We start from the raw sequence: 18062 nt of genomic DNA, 5'->3' as shown, positions 1-18062 counted from the left end.
GAGAGACCCTACAGCCGTCTGCCCTGCCCTTAACCTTACGCAGATTAAGTGGTCCTTGGGGGGGGGGGGGCTTTGCACTAATACCAGCTGTACTACTGTTTTTAATGTTTTGTTTAATATTTTATTTAAAATTGAGTAGGGTAAGAAGGTGGATCCAGGTAATTACTGTCCGGTAAGTCTGACATCAGTAGTGTGCAAAGTTTTTGAGGGCATTATAAAAGATGACTTGCAGAGATATATTGCAGAGAATAATATAATAACTGGTCAACCAGCATGGATTAATGAAAAAAGGTCATGTCTGACCACCATGTTGGGTTTGTATGAGGAGGTAAGTACAAATTTGGATGTTGATAATGCAGTTGATGTGATTTATCTGGACTTTGCGAAGGCATTTGATACTGTACCACATAACAGCCTTATACTAAAGCTACTGAAGCAAGGACTTGGGGGAACTATAAGCAGATGGGTAAGGAGCCGGCTAATAGACAGGAAACAAAGCGTCATCATAAATGGTACATTCTCTAAATGGGATATAGTCCACAGTGGGGTACCACATGTATGTTGTATAGTGTTGTGTGTCCAATGCAGTCGCCATATACAAAGGAGGGGAAAGAGACAATGCCAATAATTGGTGTAGTCCAAGAGGGGCATGGGATTACATCAATGAGGGAGGAGCCTTAAAGAAAAAAAGTGGAAGCGACTGTTCATAGGTAATAACTGCGCATCGTGTGCATACTCAGTCCCCTGCGAATCAAAAGGACTTCCGGACTAGTGCGCTGTGGAACACATGCTGGGAAGCAAGCGGGTTACATATGTGAGCACTTCCGGAAGTCAGTAAGAGACGTCATGCACGTGTGCGCGACACCTATCCCAGCTGCCTTATTTATACGAAGTCCAGGGTAGAAGAAAAAAGGTGAAGGTATAAGTATGATAGGACTAAATGTGATACATAAAGTGTGCATGTATATAATACATGAAGTGAGGTGCCTGATAAAACAAACAGGGTGTAATAGAAGAAAAAGCGGTGCTTGTGAATCACTAAACACCATGATAAAGCACAGCTACTATTATAATAGCAAAGCACATGAAACATATCGTGAGGTGCCAATGCACCATAATCAATAAATATACATAAGACATGTGAAGAAATTTACTTTAATCAGGCAGTATAAGTTATATTGCTAGGGATTATATGCAGATACCCCATCAGCCTACACCTGCTGTCGCAGATAACAGTGAGAGCAGGCGCCGCTGATGGGAGTAGTCATCAGCCGACGCCTGTGTTCCAAATAAAGAAAAAAAAAAGAGTTAAAATTAATAAATAAATATTGAAATAAAAATAAACAGTTATACTCACCTTAATGACTAATCCCAGAAGCCCTTGTCCCCTATAAAAAATAAAAAAACACCATAATACTTACCTAACACCTAATCCCTGAAGCCATTGTCACCTGTAAAATAAAAAAAATAATAAACCACCATAATACTCAACTATCTGCCGTAATCCATACTGTCCCACGATGATCCGGATCACTTGTAGAGCAGTCACATCACTTTCTCATGCAGCGCCGGTGCCGTAATTGAGATCACCGGGGCTCATCAGGTGATGAACTCCTGCAAACTTACTCACGGCAGCTCAGCGCTACACACTGCCTGAGTCAGTGTGTAGCCAGCTGTCATGTAGAGCAGTCACATGTGACTGCTCTATAAGTTATCCGGATCATCGTGAGACAGTATGGATTACGGCGGACAGGTGAGTATTATGGTGGTTTATTATTTTTTCTCTTTTACGGATGACAATGGCATCAGGGATTAGGTGTTAGGTAAGTATTATGGTGCTTTTATTTTGGATTTTTTATAGGGGACAAAGGCTTCGGGGATTAGTCGTTAGAGTGAGCATGTAAAACTGTGTTTTTTTATTTTTTATTTCAATCAATATTTATTAATTTTAACTTTTTTTTTCTTTACTTGGAGCACAGGCACCGACTGATGACTACTCCCATCAGCGGCGCCTGCTCTCACTATTATCAGTGACAGCAGGCGTAGGCTGATGGGACTAGTAGTCTCTCATCAGCCGATGCCTGTGACTCACGGTAATCTTTTTACCGTGGGTCAGTCACAGCTGCAGGCTCAAGCTGTCACCTGACAGGGTGAGCCTGTATTGCTCTGAACGGCGGTAACGATCTTACCGCCGATCAGAACCGCCGGTGTTTCTCACGCTGTCACACACATGACAGCACAGGAAACACCTGATGTTTGGGATGCCAAACCTGAACAGTAACACAGATTTCCAGAAGAAGTCTGTGTTCGGGGTCCGTGCCTGAACACCAGGTATTTGGTACGGACCCCAAACTTTACTGCTCGGGTTCGCCCATCTCTAATTGAGAGTAAAGTGTCAGTCTTTGCTGACAACACCAAACTATGTAGGGTATTAAGATCTGACCTTGACATTACAATATTGCAAAACGATCTGGATAAGATGACTGAATGGGCAAACACTTGGCAGATGAGATTTAATGTTGATAAATGTAGAGTAATGCACCTAGGAGTAATCCTATTGCTGCACATACATTAAATGGGAGTATACTCGGGACAACAGAACAGAAGAAGGACTTGGATATTCTGGTTACAAGTAAGCTGAGCAGCATTATTCAATGTCAAGCAGCAGATCCTGTGATCCCAACATATTGTTACCCTTCTATAAATCACTGGTGAGCCCACATCTAGAATATGGGATCCAGTTTTGGGTTTCACATTTTAAAAAGGATATTCAGAGGTTAGAGTCAGTCCAAAGGTGGGCAACTAGATTATTACAAGGGATGGAAGGCCTCTTCTATGTTGAGAGGTTGCAAAAGTTGGGTTTGTTTAGTTTAGATAAGACTCCTCAGAGGGGATCTCATTTACATGTATAAATATGTGTGATCAGTACAAAAGACTAGAACATCACTTATTCCTTCCAAAGACAATACTAAGGACCAGGGGGCACTCATTATGGGTGGAAGAAAGGTGATTCTGGCAGCTAAATAGGAAAGGGTTCTTTACAGTCAGAGCAGTCAGACTGTGGAATGGCGACCACAAGAGGTAGTAATGGCAGACACTATAACAGCTTTTAAAAAAGGGATGGATGCTTTCCTCAATACGCATAACATTGGGACTTCTAGTCAAGTTAGTGAAAAAATTTACAATTGATGGAGAAAGGTTCACTTGATGCACCTGGGTCTTTTTTCAATCTATGTAACCGAATAAACTTTTTTAGATCAGCTGTTAGAATCCACTACAAAAAAAAACAGCAGCAAAGTATGCACTGGGATTCTACCAGGCTTTCCAATGGATTCTTGGTTAGATTTGCTTCAGAATGAGATGTAACAAATCTGACCATGTGTACATATCCTTAAAATGTACCACACATCTTTTATGTACCAGCTTGCCTATTCACTATACATAAGAATAGTTTAGAATGGGTTACATTGCTTACTAATACCTTCTATAGCTTAAAAAATGAATTTGCATTCTTAGATGTAGTATGTATGTGTGAAATAGACCAGTTCACATACTCAGAGGCTATCTGTGCTTAATGTATTCTTCTTCCGTAATGTAAGCAATAGACGCATCCACAAGAGCACTGTTAGCAGCTGTAAATAATGCTCTATTGATCAGATTATGCTAGAGAGGTCGGGAGGTGGAGGACATGTGGGTAACAAGAGATTTATCGTGTTGTAATGGAGAAGTCTTGGGACCTACGTTTTTTTAATTTTTTTTTTAGTTAATTATTTGAAGCTTGATTAAAGACAATACATTATCATAAAGGTTTTCAGTTTATTCTTGACAAGAATTTAATAGGGAGAAACAAGTAGTATTAAGGTCCACTTTACACTTTGCAGTATGGGGCTGTTTGATCACACATTTGTTGTAGGCAAAAATGTTGCAAAATGAGAAGAATGAGTGAAATTCGTATAACACACATATTTTTTTAATCCTCCTTATATTTGTTACTCCAATAAATCATTTTTGTCCATTTTTCAAAATTTTAGCGCAGGTGGATTATCACGTGAAGTTATGCAGTAGTGGAGGAAATTTTTTTTTTTCCCTTATCCGTGAAAGAATGTAAAAAATGAGTTTAGTAGAGTTAATCAATGCTGCAATTTCCCAATTCACCTTCATAAGAATTAAGGTCCCTATATACACTAGACCAGTGTTCCCAAACTCCAGTCCTCAAGAGCCACCAACACGTCATGTTTTCAGGATTTCCTTAGTATTACACAGGTGATAATTGCATCACCTGCACAGGCAATATTTCCATCACCTGTGCAATACTAAGGAAAACCTTAAAGCATGATCTGTTTGTGGCTTTTGAGGACTTGGGGTTTGGGACACTGCATTAGACTAACGTCATCTAGACCCCCCAATATTGCCGATATTGGCACATTTGACCGACAGTCTAATGTGTATGGGTGCCTCTGACTTTGGTGCCTCTGACTTTTCTGCGATAGATGATGTCGGAGGAGATAAGGATCTGGCATGTCTGATTTTGTACTGCTGATCATTTCGTTCTAATCAGCAGTGGCTCTCTTGTTGAGAAAACAGGAGCTTTAGGCTGCATGCCCACTATGCGTTTTTCAAGCGTTTTTGCTGCGGAATTTCCACAGCGTAAACGCTTGCAAAACGCTTGGTAATCCGTGCCCCATGATCCCCAATGAAAATCTGCATGTTCTGTGCCCATGCTGCGGAATTTTCCACAGCAGATTTTCCTTGGGGAAAAATCCGCAGCATGTCCATTATTTGTGCGTTTCTGCATGCGGATTTGAGGTTCCAATGCATTAGAAAAACGCAAGTCAAATCCGCATGTAAAAACGCTGCAAAAATGCGTCAAAAACGCGTGCAAAATCTGCAAGCGTTTTTGACTGCCAAGAACATGCAGAAACGCTGCAGAAATTTTCTGCTTCATTTCTGCATCGTGGGCACATACCCTTAGGCAGAGAGATCGCTCCTGTATGTGCCAGACTCAGGAGAGAGAGAGCATGCACATCCTATGCTAAGCCAACACCTCTAACGATTGAATCACCATGAAGAAGATACCCTGTCTTCTTGGTTTGAGCATTAACTATACCTAGCTGGATATTAACACTTGGTATCTTATGCAAAACAAGCTGTCTCTTTAGCGGCACATAAGAGGATGCCCTCTTAGTGCCCGATCACAGTGTGACATGCAGAAGTAGTGCTGTTGCTTCAAAAGCATCCAGCAACTGTTACAAATAACACAAGCACAGGAGACAGGAAGTGTTGTGCTCCAGAAACATCCAGCAACTAGAGGGGTTAACACAGTCACAGGCGACAGGGAGTGTTTTAGCAGAACCCCAGGGGGATTGTGGGGAACTTGTTATTGTAGTCTGGCTGAAGCCGAAGAGAGAGGTGGTGTGTTATCTGGATCTGACAGAAGGCAACTGAACAGAATTCAGATCAGGAGAGAAACTAAACACAGATCAGATAAACTCCCTGAACTAACAGTGCAGAGTATTATTTTGTAGGAAAATAAGGACTGGAAGGAATTGTGTCACAGGGATCATCTCACTCATCAATCCCTCCCTCCCCTCCATCTCCATGCTGGATAAAGAATGCTGTGTACTATTGTGTCCTCGTGAAGGAAAAGCCTGTGGTTGTGTATGCATAGAAGTGTGCTGCTAAGAGATCTAATCTATGCTGAATTATGCTATTGAAGAGACTGTAATACTGTGCCTTGTGAACAAACTACTGTATTGTTACTGGAGCCGGTTGCTCAAGAAACTCAGACTGTACTGTAATGAAGATTGTTGCTGTAATATCCCTGAATTGCACTGGCCATGCGTCAGATGAAATTCTACTGTTAAACTGTTAAAACGACTCTTGTCAGATGTGTCTGGCCAACAGCTGAATCCATCGTGTGCCTGAGAGAAGCTGCCGCCTATAGTCGCCCTGAGTAACGGTTTCCCCAGGATTCCAAAGAATTCATGAAACCCGTCTTGCCCTATCTGAACCTAGCGGCGTGCGTGTAACAACAGTAATAAAGTCCCATTCTTCTCACATGCATCAAGGTTAAAGAATTGGTGGGATGGGGCATGAATTATGTGTGTAATCTATTGATGGGGATTTTTTATGTGTTGTTTGTAAACTTTGATATGGTGTAAATTTAAAAATTACTCTTACTAAAACATTAAAAACAAAAATAATAATGTCCTCTTAGTGCCCCCATTCAATAAGGAGCCCACTCAGTGCTGTCCAAGAGTAATGATGCCCGAAAAGCTGCCCCACCTCACCCTAGCAGACACAGCTGTATGTAGTGACTGGTGGCCCAGGTTCTTTGGGCTATTGTGCCCTGTTGTAGCTACTATGGTTGTTAGGGCTTGCGCAGATGACTGTAGTTTCATTCCGAGTACGATCTGTCAAAACATCGGATCGCACTCAGACCAGTATTAGTCAATGTCCGATTTTCTCCTCAGAACGAGTGTGGGCTGATTTTCACAGACTAACAGAATGGAGAAGATGGAGAAACTTTTTTTTTTTTATTCTCCACATCCTGCTCTGAAACTCTGTTCAATCTCTGATTAGCATAATCGGATTGTTGACCCTAGCCTTACAGTGATAGTTACGCCCCTGAATTTTGAGGTGGGTACATTCATATTTCGAAGCATACATACTCTATTAATGAAAGCACCATATTGACTTGTTCTTAGCAAAATCGAGGCAGAATGATTCACTGATCCATCAATTCCTTGAATCATCAGCATAATTAATGGTTTTACAGTGTTTGCTATGTGACGTTGCTGGGAGATTTACTGTAGAGGCCAGGTGAGGCAGGAAATGCCATGACATAGAATTTAGTGCAATGACTGCAGCTGTTTAGAACCATAATTCAATGTGACTGGCACTCTAATGTAACAGGATGCTACTTATACGTTACTTGCGTTTTAGGAAAAACGCTAATAGGATTAGATCATAGACGTATTTACCATTGCTTGTCTTTAAAGGTAGAGGCCATAAGTGTTGTCTGTCAGACTAGTAAATATTTATTTTCAGATTAGTTGTATATCAATGTAGTAGAACATTCTATCACTTTCATACTCACTACTGCACATTGTCTGTAGTGTGCAACTGGAGAGAGCTTGGATTTAAAGCCCAACAACTTAAAGTAGTTTCAGTGAGTCGGATGTAGGATGCGTTTGAGTGAAAGCAAGAGACAGACATCGCTTTATTTTGTTTGTTACATTTAAATTTTCAATGCGTGTAACTTGTTTGAAGTGTGTAAGAATATGTTTGTTGTGTGTAACTGGCTGAACGGTTTGTATTTGGGGTGTCTGTCTTGTGGGATGCACTTATATAGTACTGGGCAGCCAGCCTGTTCTAATAGTATGAGCGTTATCAATAAGCTATAAGCCAGATACTGTGCATCACACATGAATTGATAGTGGTTGCTCCTTTAATATTTTGCACCTTTGCTGCCCCCGGCTTCATCATGGGGGTCTGCTGCATCCTGCCAGTTTATTTTTAATCTGACCTGGAGTTGGTAATGCTGTTTTTTTGTGTTTTATCTTGTATGTTTGTAAGGAAGTAAGGCCCTATACACTATACATATTGACATTTTATGTTTCTGTTTTGTATTGACAATAAAAGAGGTGCATGGGGTCTCACATCGAATAAAAAAATGGTGGAATTCTCCATTGAACTATATGTGCACACATTGAGTTATTTTCCTTATTGCATTGTTTTGATAATGTACGTTTCTGGGCTGTAGGAGCTACATATGCACCATTGCTGTATGGGCTCTTTTTTAGTGTGCATGAGGCTTTTATCTACCAACAGAAGTTAATGGTTTCATTAATAGCATGTATGTGGTACCTGTGTGCTTGTGCATTTGTGCTTGTGCATGCATATATGTAGGTGTGTATATTGTGTATGTAAGTGTGTAGAGCATGTAAATTAATTTATAGTGTGTATTTGTATGTAAAAGGACTTGAGCACATATCCGTATTTCCGGTCCGAGTGTGATCCGACAAAACATCGGATAACTCTTGGATCAATGTTATTCTATGGGGCCATGCACACCTACAAGCTGGTCCGAGGAAAAAAATCGCAACATGCCCTAGGTGGATCCAATTATGAGTTTGCACTCTGCCATGTGAGTCACTGTGTCCGCGGAAGCCGTAGGACTGCACTCGGATGACATCTGAGTACGGTCTGATTTTCAAGGACTGACAGAATTGAGAAGATGGAGAAACTTTTTCCCCCATCTTCTCTTTATGTGAAAAATATCGATCAAACTCTGTTCGAAGTTTGATCAGAGTGTTATTTGCATAATTGACCCCATTCTCTCGGATAAGAGAAAATACTGTCCTGGGAACCTAACCTAACTAATAGTAATTTAACTCTTCCCCCACATCATCTGCAATATATGTACAGCAGATGTTAAGTGTGCATTGATGACACAGGCTCAGGAGCTGAGACTGCTTAATACAAAGCAGGTGCCAGCTGCCCCCAACTGCTGCAGTCAGAGCTAATTTTCATGGCAGCAATTTTATACCTTAGATGCCATGGTCAATAGCAAATGCAGTATCTAAGCGGTCAGACAGAGGGGAAGGTCTCCAAAGTGATGTGTACGTGGGTTATTATGGCATCCATTGGCCTCCGAGTCTACCTGCTTTGTGCTTTTATGAAGTCCTGTCATAGCCAGAGTTTCATAGGAGATTAGTTTAATTACAATACACTGCTATAGAGAAGTACCATAGTATATTGTACAAGCGATCAAGTCATCGCATATTTAAGTCCCATGGAAAGTTAAAAAAAAAGTTTAAAAAATAGTTTAAAAAATCCTCAAGTAACAATGGGTAACAATGTATTTTTCATTGCACCCCTCAAATATTTGTTTTTCATTTTTCAGCATATAACAGCTACTACTACAACTCAGCCCATTACAGGTCTCGTACATACTAAACCTCTATACTATACCAATTAGAAACAAAACCATGAAGTGCCACATATCAAAAAATACACAACACCTTATCAGTGCAAATTAAAATCATCACAGTGCAAGTTTTAACTAGTACTAATAAAGTGTTTCATAATTTTTGCAATGTGGCCTCACATGGTTTTGTCTCTAATTGATAAGTTATTTGTAAGTGTATGGTGCGTGTTGTATGTGTGTAAGAATTTTATGTGGGAGAGATAGCTGTCAAACATTTGGTTCACAGCTATATAACATTTACTGCCACCTTAACACCACATTATCTAGACAAATATTAAATAACACCACAGGCTTAACACCTTTAATGGATACACTGCATAATTGTTTGCTTGATATATTACATCTATCATATTTTTTTTTATTATTATTTCAATGAAAGTAGTATGTTTTAGAACTATATATATTATACTTTATGTGCTTCTCTAACTTTCTCTAAATATAATTATTTGTACAAAGTATTAGTATCTTATCTAGATCTTGCTGTACAGATATAAATTGCATATAAAAGAGTCCTTAGATATTTACAATGATATAACCTTTTTCCAGAGCAAACTGTATGTGTTATTCTCCAGATATATATGTGCGTCTTCTAGGGAGTGTCAGAGGGTGACAGTCTTGTGATTGTCAGCACACGTGGCACATCAAAAGCTTCTTCCTACAGCTTAATGGCTTCACGAGCTGGGGCTCTGTCTGGACAACTTGCCGATCAGTTTAACTACAGTCATTCCAACTAAAACAGTTGTGGAAAATTTCTCAGAGTAATTGCCTATGGCATACTACTGTATAGAGTCTTAACACAAACCTTCACCAGCCCGTAACCAATCATTACTTGTACCTCAAAGTAGATATCCAGTGTACCAATTCCTTAATACCCATGGAACCTCGGTATGATGACTTGTGCCAAACTTTACCCCCTCAAAGAGGTTGTCTGGTCCAAAACGATAAGTCGGTAGTCCCTCTGTGTGACTGCAGACTTATGAATCCCCCCAGCGCAGGGACTGTGTGCTGCGGGGATTTGCCGGTTTCTGAGCTGGGACCGGAGGGTATGTATGAGTTATACATACTCCCGGCCAGTCGGCGCGGCATCGCTTTCATACACTTACTTGTATGAAGCAAGGCCACGTCCACTGGATGGCAGCATCACTAGATGGGACGCGGCCTCGCTCCATACAAGTGTATGGAGCGAGGCCATGCCCACTAGACGGGCTCTGGCCGGGGGTATGAATAGTGCATATATACCCTCTGATCCAGGGTCAGAAACAAGTGACTCCCTGCAACGCACAGAGCGTGCGCTGGAGGAATTCAGAAGATTTCAGTCACATTGATTTGGACCGGACAACCCCTTTAAGGACCAGGCGATTGTTCATTTTTGCTCTGTCTTTTTTTACTCCTCTTTTTCAAAGAGCCACAACTTTTTATTTTTCCCTTGACAAGTTTCTCCTGACAAGTTTTTCCCCTCTAGCTTCAAATGACATAATTAATTTTAGCAAACAATGTCCTGGAAAACTGCAAAAAAAAGTTCCACTTCAGCGAAATTGCAAAAGAAGCTCACACTGAACACTTGTCCAAGTTACACGGTCGTCTGCACAAGCCCTCAGAGGTGTGTCCTTACAGAAAGTGACATTATGATTGGATAGTGTCAGCCAAGGTAGGGACAAACGCTCCAACTAACAATTTATTTATACATTTCTAATAAGAATATCAGAGGAACACAGCACAAGGGGTCTAAGAAAAGATTGTCAGGAACAATTGTTATCTATCATGAATAACATTTTTAACCAAATCTGACATGTGAGGACAAATGACAGGCCCCCTTTACATTGATATGCATAGTTCTACTCAACAAAGCATAAAGAAGGCAAATTATAGGTAAGGATTTATACCTGAAAATGGCCATGTTGCTACTCTTTCAAACCAGGAAATTCCCAGATTTAATTTTCTATTTCACAGTCCTTACAATTAACATAACATAGCACAGCCTCTATTTTATTTTGCACCTTTTTTATGTTTAACCACATTTGGAGATGGCAGCCAACCCAGGCGAAATAGATCAGGAATACAGAATTCTGGATTGTTCTATATTGGCTTATTCATTAGTTCTCTCTGCATTGTAAACCAGATTTTCTACAATAGATTTCCCAGCAAATCAGATTCAGAGCTTTAATATAGTTTTAATTTGATATTAATCTGAATTAACACAGTATTATTGTGAACATCTTATTAACTAAAGAAAATTACATGATGCTATCACTGAATAATGACCCGTGAACGATGTCACTATGGAAAAGAAATTGAGAATGATTAGCGTAAATAAAATACAAATGATATGCTAATGAGTCCTATTCAGATATCAGAGCAATGAGCTCTATTAGGCAGGATTAGTATTTCGGGAGTAATTTCTATACAGGAAAAAAAGTATCAAGAAAATCGTACTTTTATGGTCTTAGTAAAATTACACATTTCAGCATGAAGCAAAAATTCCAGTATAACCTTCACTTTTTTTTGGCTTTACAGAAGATACAGACATTTTTTTAAACAATGTAATTATTAGGGATGAGCGAACCCATGGAAGTTCGAGTTTTGGTACCCGACCGAACAGACTCTCGAACTGTAGGACGGACTTCCAGGAGAAGTCCAGCGCCTGATAATAGGTGTCCGGTACAAACCCCGAAATTCACAGATTGAGTTCACTCATCTCTAGTTATTATTTGTCCAAGGGATGGTTCAAAATATGACCTGTTGTAGTAATGACTGAACATCTAGCTAGTCCTCATTTCCCAATGAGTTTTCATAAAACTATATAAGGAGGTACCCATATATAGCAAAGGTTACCCTGACTCAATTAACACCGCACTGGAATATCACGGCACAAAAAAACTTAAATTGTCAGTTAACATGACAATGGTTAATGGTTCAAAGCTATCTTAATCTTCTTGAGTGAGATAACCGTCTGTGACAAGTTGTGTCTTATGAGTCATGATAATCTTTGCTACAACTGTAGCTGTAGAAAGACTTCAAACAAAGCAATCTTTCCCTTCTCTGCACCATGTTTTTTAATATCTAAGGTGCTTGACAACACCAATAATACTTACCTTCCTGGCTTATCTTTCTATATTATTTACAGAATTACTGTAATGTTCTGTTTTGTATAAACTATCACTTTAGGCACATCGTTGACTATGGAATCCTCCTCTATGATGTTGTGCTCACAGCGCTGGCTCAGTGAAATTGTTTAGCGGGGTCCCGTATGCCTATGAGCCTATGATCTATGTATGGTTTTATTTTAGTGTTATGTATATTTAAATTTAAATGCTGAAGTTATATTTTAACAAAACTTCAGTGTGAAATAAAATGTGCCACTGTTAAACTATGCATAATACATATACTCTTCAACATTGAAATTGCAACACCAAGAAGGAAAAGACATAAAATTATGGAAATCATAGGATCGTTAGTAGTGTTGAGCGAGCATGCTCGACACTGCTCGGTACTCGCCCGAGCATCTCGCTACTCGGGATGTTCGGCGAGCGCCGAGCATTTCCAGGTTACTTGGGCGGGAACTCTGGTCTCCGCCCTGCACGTTTGGTTCTCTTTACAGAGCCAATGAACATGCAGGGATTGCCAGCCAGTCACTATAATGCCGCAGCCATGTTGTTTGTGGGCATTACAGTGATTGGCTGGCAGCACAGCGTCACCTCGAGTATTTAAAACCGGGCGCCGCCATCTTGAACACAGTCGACCGGGATCAGACAGTGTAGGGAGAGTGCTGCTGAGTTAGGGAGAGATATATAGTGTGAAATAGGTAGTGTAGGGTCTCTAAAGCCTGCTAAATCAAACAAACAGTCTTTCTCAGGACTAATATCCATCCCAGATATCAGGCAGGCAGGCTGTATAGGAGACGCAGTGGTTATACCAACAAACAGTGCATTATAGTCCTGTGTGCTCCTGCTGGTCAAATTGCTAGACTTATCCCCCGGTCTCAGGGGCCAGGAAAAATCCTTTTTTTTTCATCTAAATCCTGTTTTTTATTTTCCCTCAGTCAGACTGTACAAATACGCGTCTTATTAACCTTTTGGTATTCCCCCCCCCCAAAAAAAAATTGAGTTTGTCTGTGACTGTTCAGACACCAATATATCTGTTTAAAAGATTTTGGTGTAGGCCACATAACTATAACTGTGGTTTTGCAGTTTCACAGTTCAAATCTCTGTATTATCCAGCTTTTGGCCTTTTTTCCGTAAAAAAAAACAGTAATAGTGTCTCGCTGACTGTTCAGACACAAATATATCTGTTTAAAAGATTCTGGTGTAGGCCAGAGAAATAGAACTGTGGTTTTGCAGTTCCACGGTTCAAATCTCTGTATTATCCAGCTTTTGGCCTTTTTTCCGTAGAAAAAAACAGTAATAGTGTCTCGCTGACTGTTCAGACACAAATATATCTGTTTAAAAGATTCTGGTGTAGGCCAGATAACTAGAACTTTGGTTTTGCAGTTCCACGGTTCAAATCTCTGTATTATCCAGCTTTTGGCCTTTTTTCCGTAAAAAAACAGTAATAGTGTCTCCCTGACTGTTCAGACACAAATATATCTGTTTAAAAGATTCTGGTGTAGGCCAGATAACTAGAACTGTGGTTTTGCAGTTCCACGGCTCAAATCTCAGTATTATCCAGCTTTTGGCCTTTTTTTCCCTAAAAAAAGAACAGTAATAGTGTCTCGCTCAGTGTTCAGACACAAATATATCTGTTTAAAAGAGTCGGGTGTAGGCCAGAGAAATAGAACTATGGTTTTCCTCTTCCACGGTTCTAATCTCCTTTTTATTACCCTTTTTCCATTGATAGTGCGAGTGTAAGCTATTTTACTTCATTTACAATGGGCAAGGTGCGTGGCAAGGGACGTGGAACTGGATGTTCTGGTGATGGTGCGTGTAGAGGACGGGGCCGTGGCCAAGGTGAAAATGTGCCACAACCAATAGCCACATCTGGTTCAGCCTTAATCAGCTGATCAAGATGAGCACAGACCACTCCCATCTGGTTCACAGCTGAATGCATTCTGTTACAAATATATTGAGAGCCAGCAGCCTGTGTCAGACTTTAGTCTGTGTCCATCACCTTAAGTGTCCATTAGCTGAAGTGTGACAAGTATGAATTAATTCTGAATTGAATCTGAAGTGAACTGAAGGTATCTGGATACTAAGTCACAGTAAACAATGTTTGTCTTTGTTTTCATTCTCACCCCCTTAATCCTTCACTTCTTACAACCACCCCTAATCCCTACACCTAGTAAGGAACTTTTCATCTCTCCCTCCATTCTCCCCACCCATCTCACCTCCTCCTCAGAGCTATTCCTCAACATACAGTCCTTTGCCTCCAAACACAGACAGCCACCTCATGCCCTCTCCTGCTCCCACCTACTAACGCTTTCTCTGCTCCTCCTCACTGCCGGCGACATCTCTCCAAATCCTGGCCCTCCTCACCACATCCCCACAGTCACTTCCACCTCCTACCCACGATCTATCCCAAACTCTCGTAACCCTTCAAACCTTATACCCATCCGCCCAGCCCCCGCTTCCCCAATCCCCCTAACAGGAGCTCTATGGAACGCTCACTCCGTCTGCAACAAACTTTCCTACATTCACGACCTCTTCATCACCAACAAGCTTTCCTTTCTTGGCATCACTGAAACCTGGCTCACCCCCTCTGACACAGCCTCTCCTGTTGCACTTTCGTACAGCGGATTCGACCTCTCCCATACCCCCCGCCCCACCGGCAAGCACGGTGGAGGAATAGGTTTCCTCCTCTCAGAAAACTGCTCCTTCACCCATATCCCACTGCCGCCCTCAATTACTCTCCCCTCTTTTGAAGTGCACTGCGTGCGCATCTACTCCCCCTCCAACCTCCAACTGGCTGTCATCTACCGCCCCCCAGGATCAGCCACCACTTTCTTTGACCACTTCACCACTTGGCTACTTCATTTCCTCTCCGTTGACATCCCCACTATCCTCATGGGTGACTTCAACATCCCCATTGACACTTCCCTCTCAGCTGCCTCTAAGCTTCTATCCCTCACTTCCTCCTTTGGTCTTATCCAGTGGTCTTCCACACCCACCCACAAAGACGGCCACACGCTGGACCTCATCTTCACCCCCCTCTGTTCCCTATCTAACCTCTCTAACTCACCTCTCCCTCTCTCTGACCACAACCTTCTCTACCCTCTCCTCTCCAGGGCAACAATCCCCACTCCACAAACTTGCATACCCTTGCAGAAATCTCAAACACCTTGACCTACACTCACTCTCTGAATCCCTTCTCCCTCTTACAGACATTAGTTCCTTACATGATGCAGATGTTGCTGCCACTTTATACAACACCACAACAGCTGCAGCTCTCGATTCGGTCGCCCCCCTCACACATACCAAAGCTCGCACAATCAACAGACAACCCTGGCACAACAGCCTAACTAAAGAACTGCGACGGGCCTCCAGGGTTGCTGAGCATAGATGGAAAAGGTCCCACTCCAATGAGCACTTCATCGCATTCCAACAGTCCCTCACTACCTTCAAGTCCACACTCACTGCAGCAAAACAAACATACTTCTCATCTCTCATTTCCTCCCTGTCTCACAACCCCAAACAACTATTCAACACCTTCAATTCTCTCCTCCGTCCCCCAGTGCCTCCTTCCTCTCCTCTTATTTCAGCCGAAGACTTTGCCTCATTCTTCAAACAGAAGATTGACACCATCAGACAAAGCTTTTACCTAAAGCCCCCACAGCCCTTCCCCACACCTACTCAACCCTCCTCCTCCAAAACCACATTCTCCACCATTACGGAAGATCAACTTTCCTCTTTACTCTCCAAATCACACCTCACCACCTTGATATTGTCTTTTATTCCACTGCGACCTCCACCACTCTTGCAAGGGACACTAAAACCATCTTGTTAAGCTACTGTGACCTCCACGTCTCTTCCAAGGGGCATTGATATTGTCTTTTTATTCCACTGCGACCTCCACCATTCTTCCAAGGGGCATTAAAACCGTCTTGTTGAGCTACTGTGACCTCCACGTCTCTTCCAAGGGGCAATAAAACCGTCTTGTTAAACCACTCTGAACTCCACAGCTCTTCCAAGGGGCATTAAAACCGTCTTGTTAAGCTACTGTGACCTCCACGTCTCTTCCAAGGGGCATTGATATTGTCTTTTTACTCCAATGCAACCTCCACCACTCTTCCAAGGGGCATTAAAACCGTCTTGTTAAGCTACTGTGACCTCCTCGTCTCTTCCAAGGGGCATTGATTTTGTCTTTTTATTCCAATGCGACCTCCACCACTCTTCCAAGGGGCATTAAAACCGTCTTGTTAAGCTACTGTGACCTCCACGTCTCTTCCAAGGGGCATTAAAACTGTCTTGTTAAGCTACTGTGACCTCCACTTCTCTTCCAAGGGGCATTAAAACTGTCTTGTTAAACCACTCTGAACTCCACAGCTCTTCCAAGGGGCATTAAAACCGTCTTATTAAGCTACTGTGACCTCCATCACTCTTCCAAGGGGCATTGATATTGTCTTTTTATTCCACTCCGACCTCCACCACTCTTCCAAGGGGCATTAAAACCGTCTTGTTAAGCTACTGTGACCTCCTCGTCTCTTCCAAGGGGCATTAAAACCGTCTTGTTAAGCTACTGTGACCTCCACTTCTCTTCCAAGGGGCATTAAAACTGTCTTGTTAAACCACTCTGAACTCCACGTCTCTTCCAAGGGGCATTAAAACCATCTTGTTAAACCATTCTGAACTCCACGTCTCTTTCAAGGGGCATTAAAACCGTCTTGTTAAGCTACTGTGACCTCCACGTCTCTTCCAGGGGGCATTAAAACCGTCTTGTTAAACCACTATGAACTCCACAGCTCTTCCAAGGTGCATTGAAATGTTGTTTTTAATTAAGTCTAACCTCCATGACTCTTCCAACGGGCATTGCATTTCCTCCTAATTTTAGTCAGCTTTTGCTTTTCAATGCATAGCCGAACACTAAGGGAGACCCACTCCCCAATAATGGGTAGAAGGTTTTTAGTACGCTGTAATCCACGTCTGTTTCAAGGGGCATTGCAGTTCCTCATAATTTTTGGAAAGCCTTCCATTCACTGCTTAGGCCAACAGTGTACAGGAGACCCAGTTGCTATAAAAGGAAAAAACGGTTTAGTTAAGGCCCTCTGACTCCATGTCACTTCCAAGGGGCATTGGAGTGCCTCGAAATTTTTGGTAGGCATTGCACTCACTGTATGCCCTATAACTGTGTAGCCGAACTGCTCCTTTTGGTACAGAAACATATCCTACAAGACATGTGTGGTTGACTGGCCTGATATTGATGTGAATGGTCCCTGTTCCACCTGCTCTTTCTCCTTTGTCACCACCTCATCCATCATTCATCACCTGAAGCTTTGTTTTAACGGGAGTCATAGAACTGGGATAGTAGCAGGAAAACATCCAGCAATCCTCGGAGGAGGTAGGATATGCGCCAAAACGCTGACCACCTCAGGTCTAGCCGTTACTACATACATGCGCTTGCATTCCAAGGAACAGAAAGCTAAGGAGATGGATGGCCTCATAATCATGAATAATTTACTCGTTGTGTAGGAGGCCGACCACTGCTGTTGTCTACCTTCTGTACATTGTGTTGAAGCCTGATTGACCCAGGACTCGCAATCCTCTATGTCTGGAGGACGTGTTGCATCCCAGTGTCCAACTGTGTCCCGGCTTCCACAATATTAACGCAGAGTGAAGGCGTGAGTGAGATGGACCATCCCTGGCCACATCCTTGTCCACGTGTTTGTGGTTAGGCTGTCCTTCAAATAGGGGCAGCTGGGGACCATTTATGGACACCCAGCCGCCCCCAGGCGGCTGGGGATCAAGCGTGGACACCCAGCCGCCGGGCGGCTGGGGACTGAGTATGGATACCAGGCCGCCGACGCAGCCATGACGTGGTGGCCAGATTCCGCCTCCACATGCCTAAAAGTCCCAATTTCAAGTGCAACCAAGCAAGCAGTATGGTATTGCAGCCTGGGGTTGGGTGGGTGGCAGGCTGCATA

Source organism: Phyllobates terribilis, unplaced genomic scaffold, assembly GCF_046119375.1.
Source record: "Phyllobates terribilis strain yellow unplaced genomic scaffold, ASM4611937v1 Scaffold_3__8_contigs__length_932513732, whole genome shotgun sequence".
Lineage (NCBI taxonomy): Eukaryota > Metazoa > Chordata > Amphibia > Anura > Dendrobatidae > Phyllobates > Phyllobates terribilis.
The sequence above is the reverse complement of the archived record's forward strand: the minus strand, read 5'-3'. Positions refer to the sequence as shown.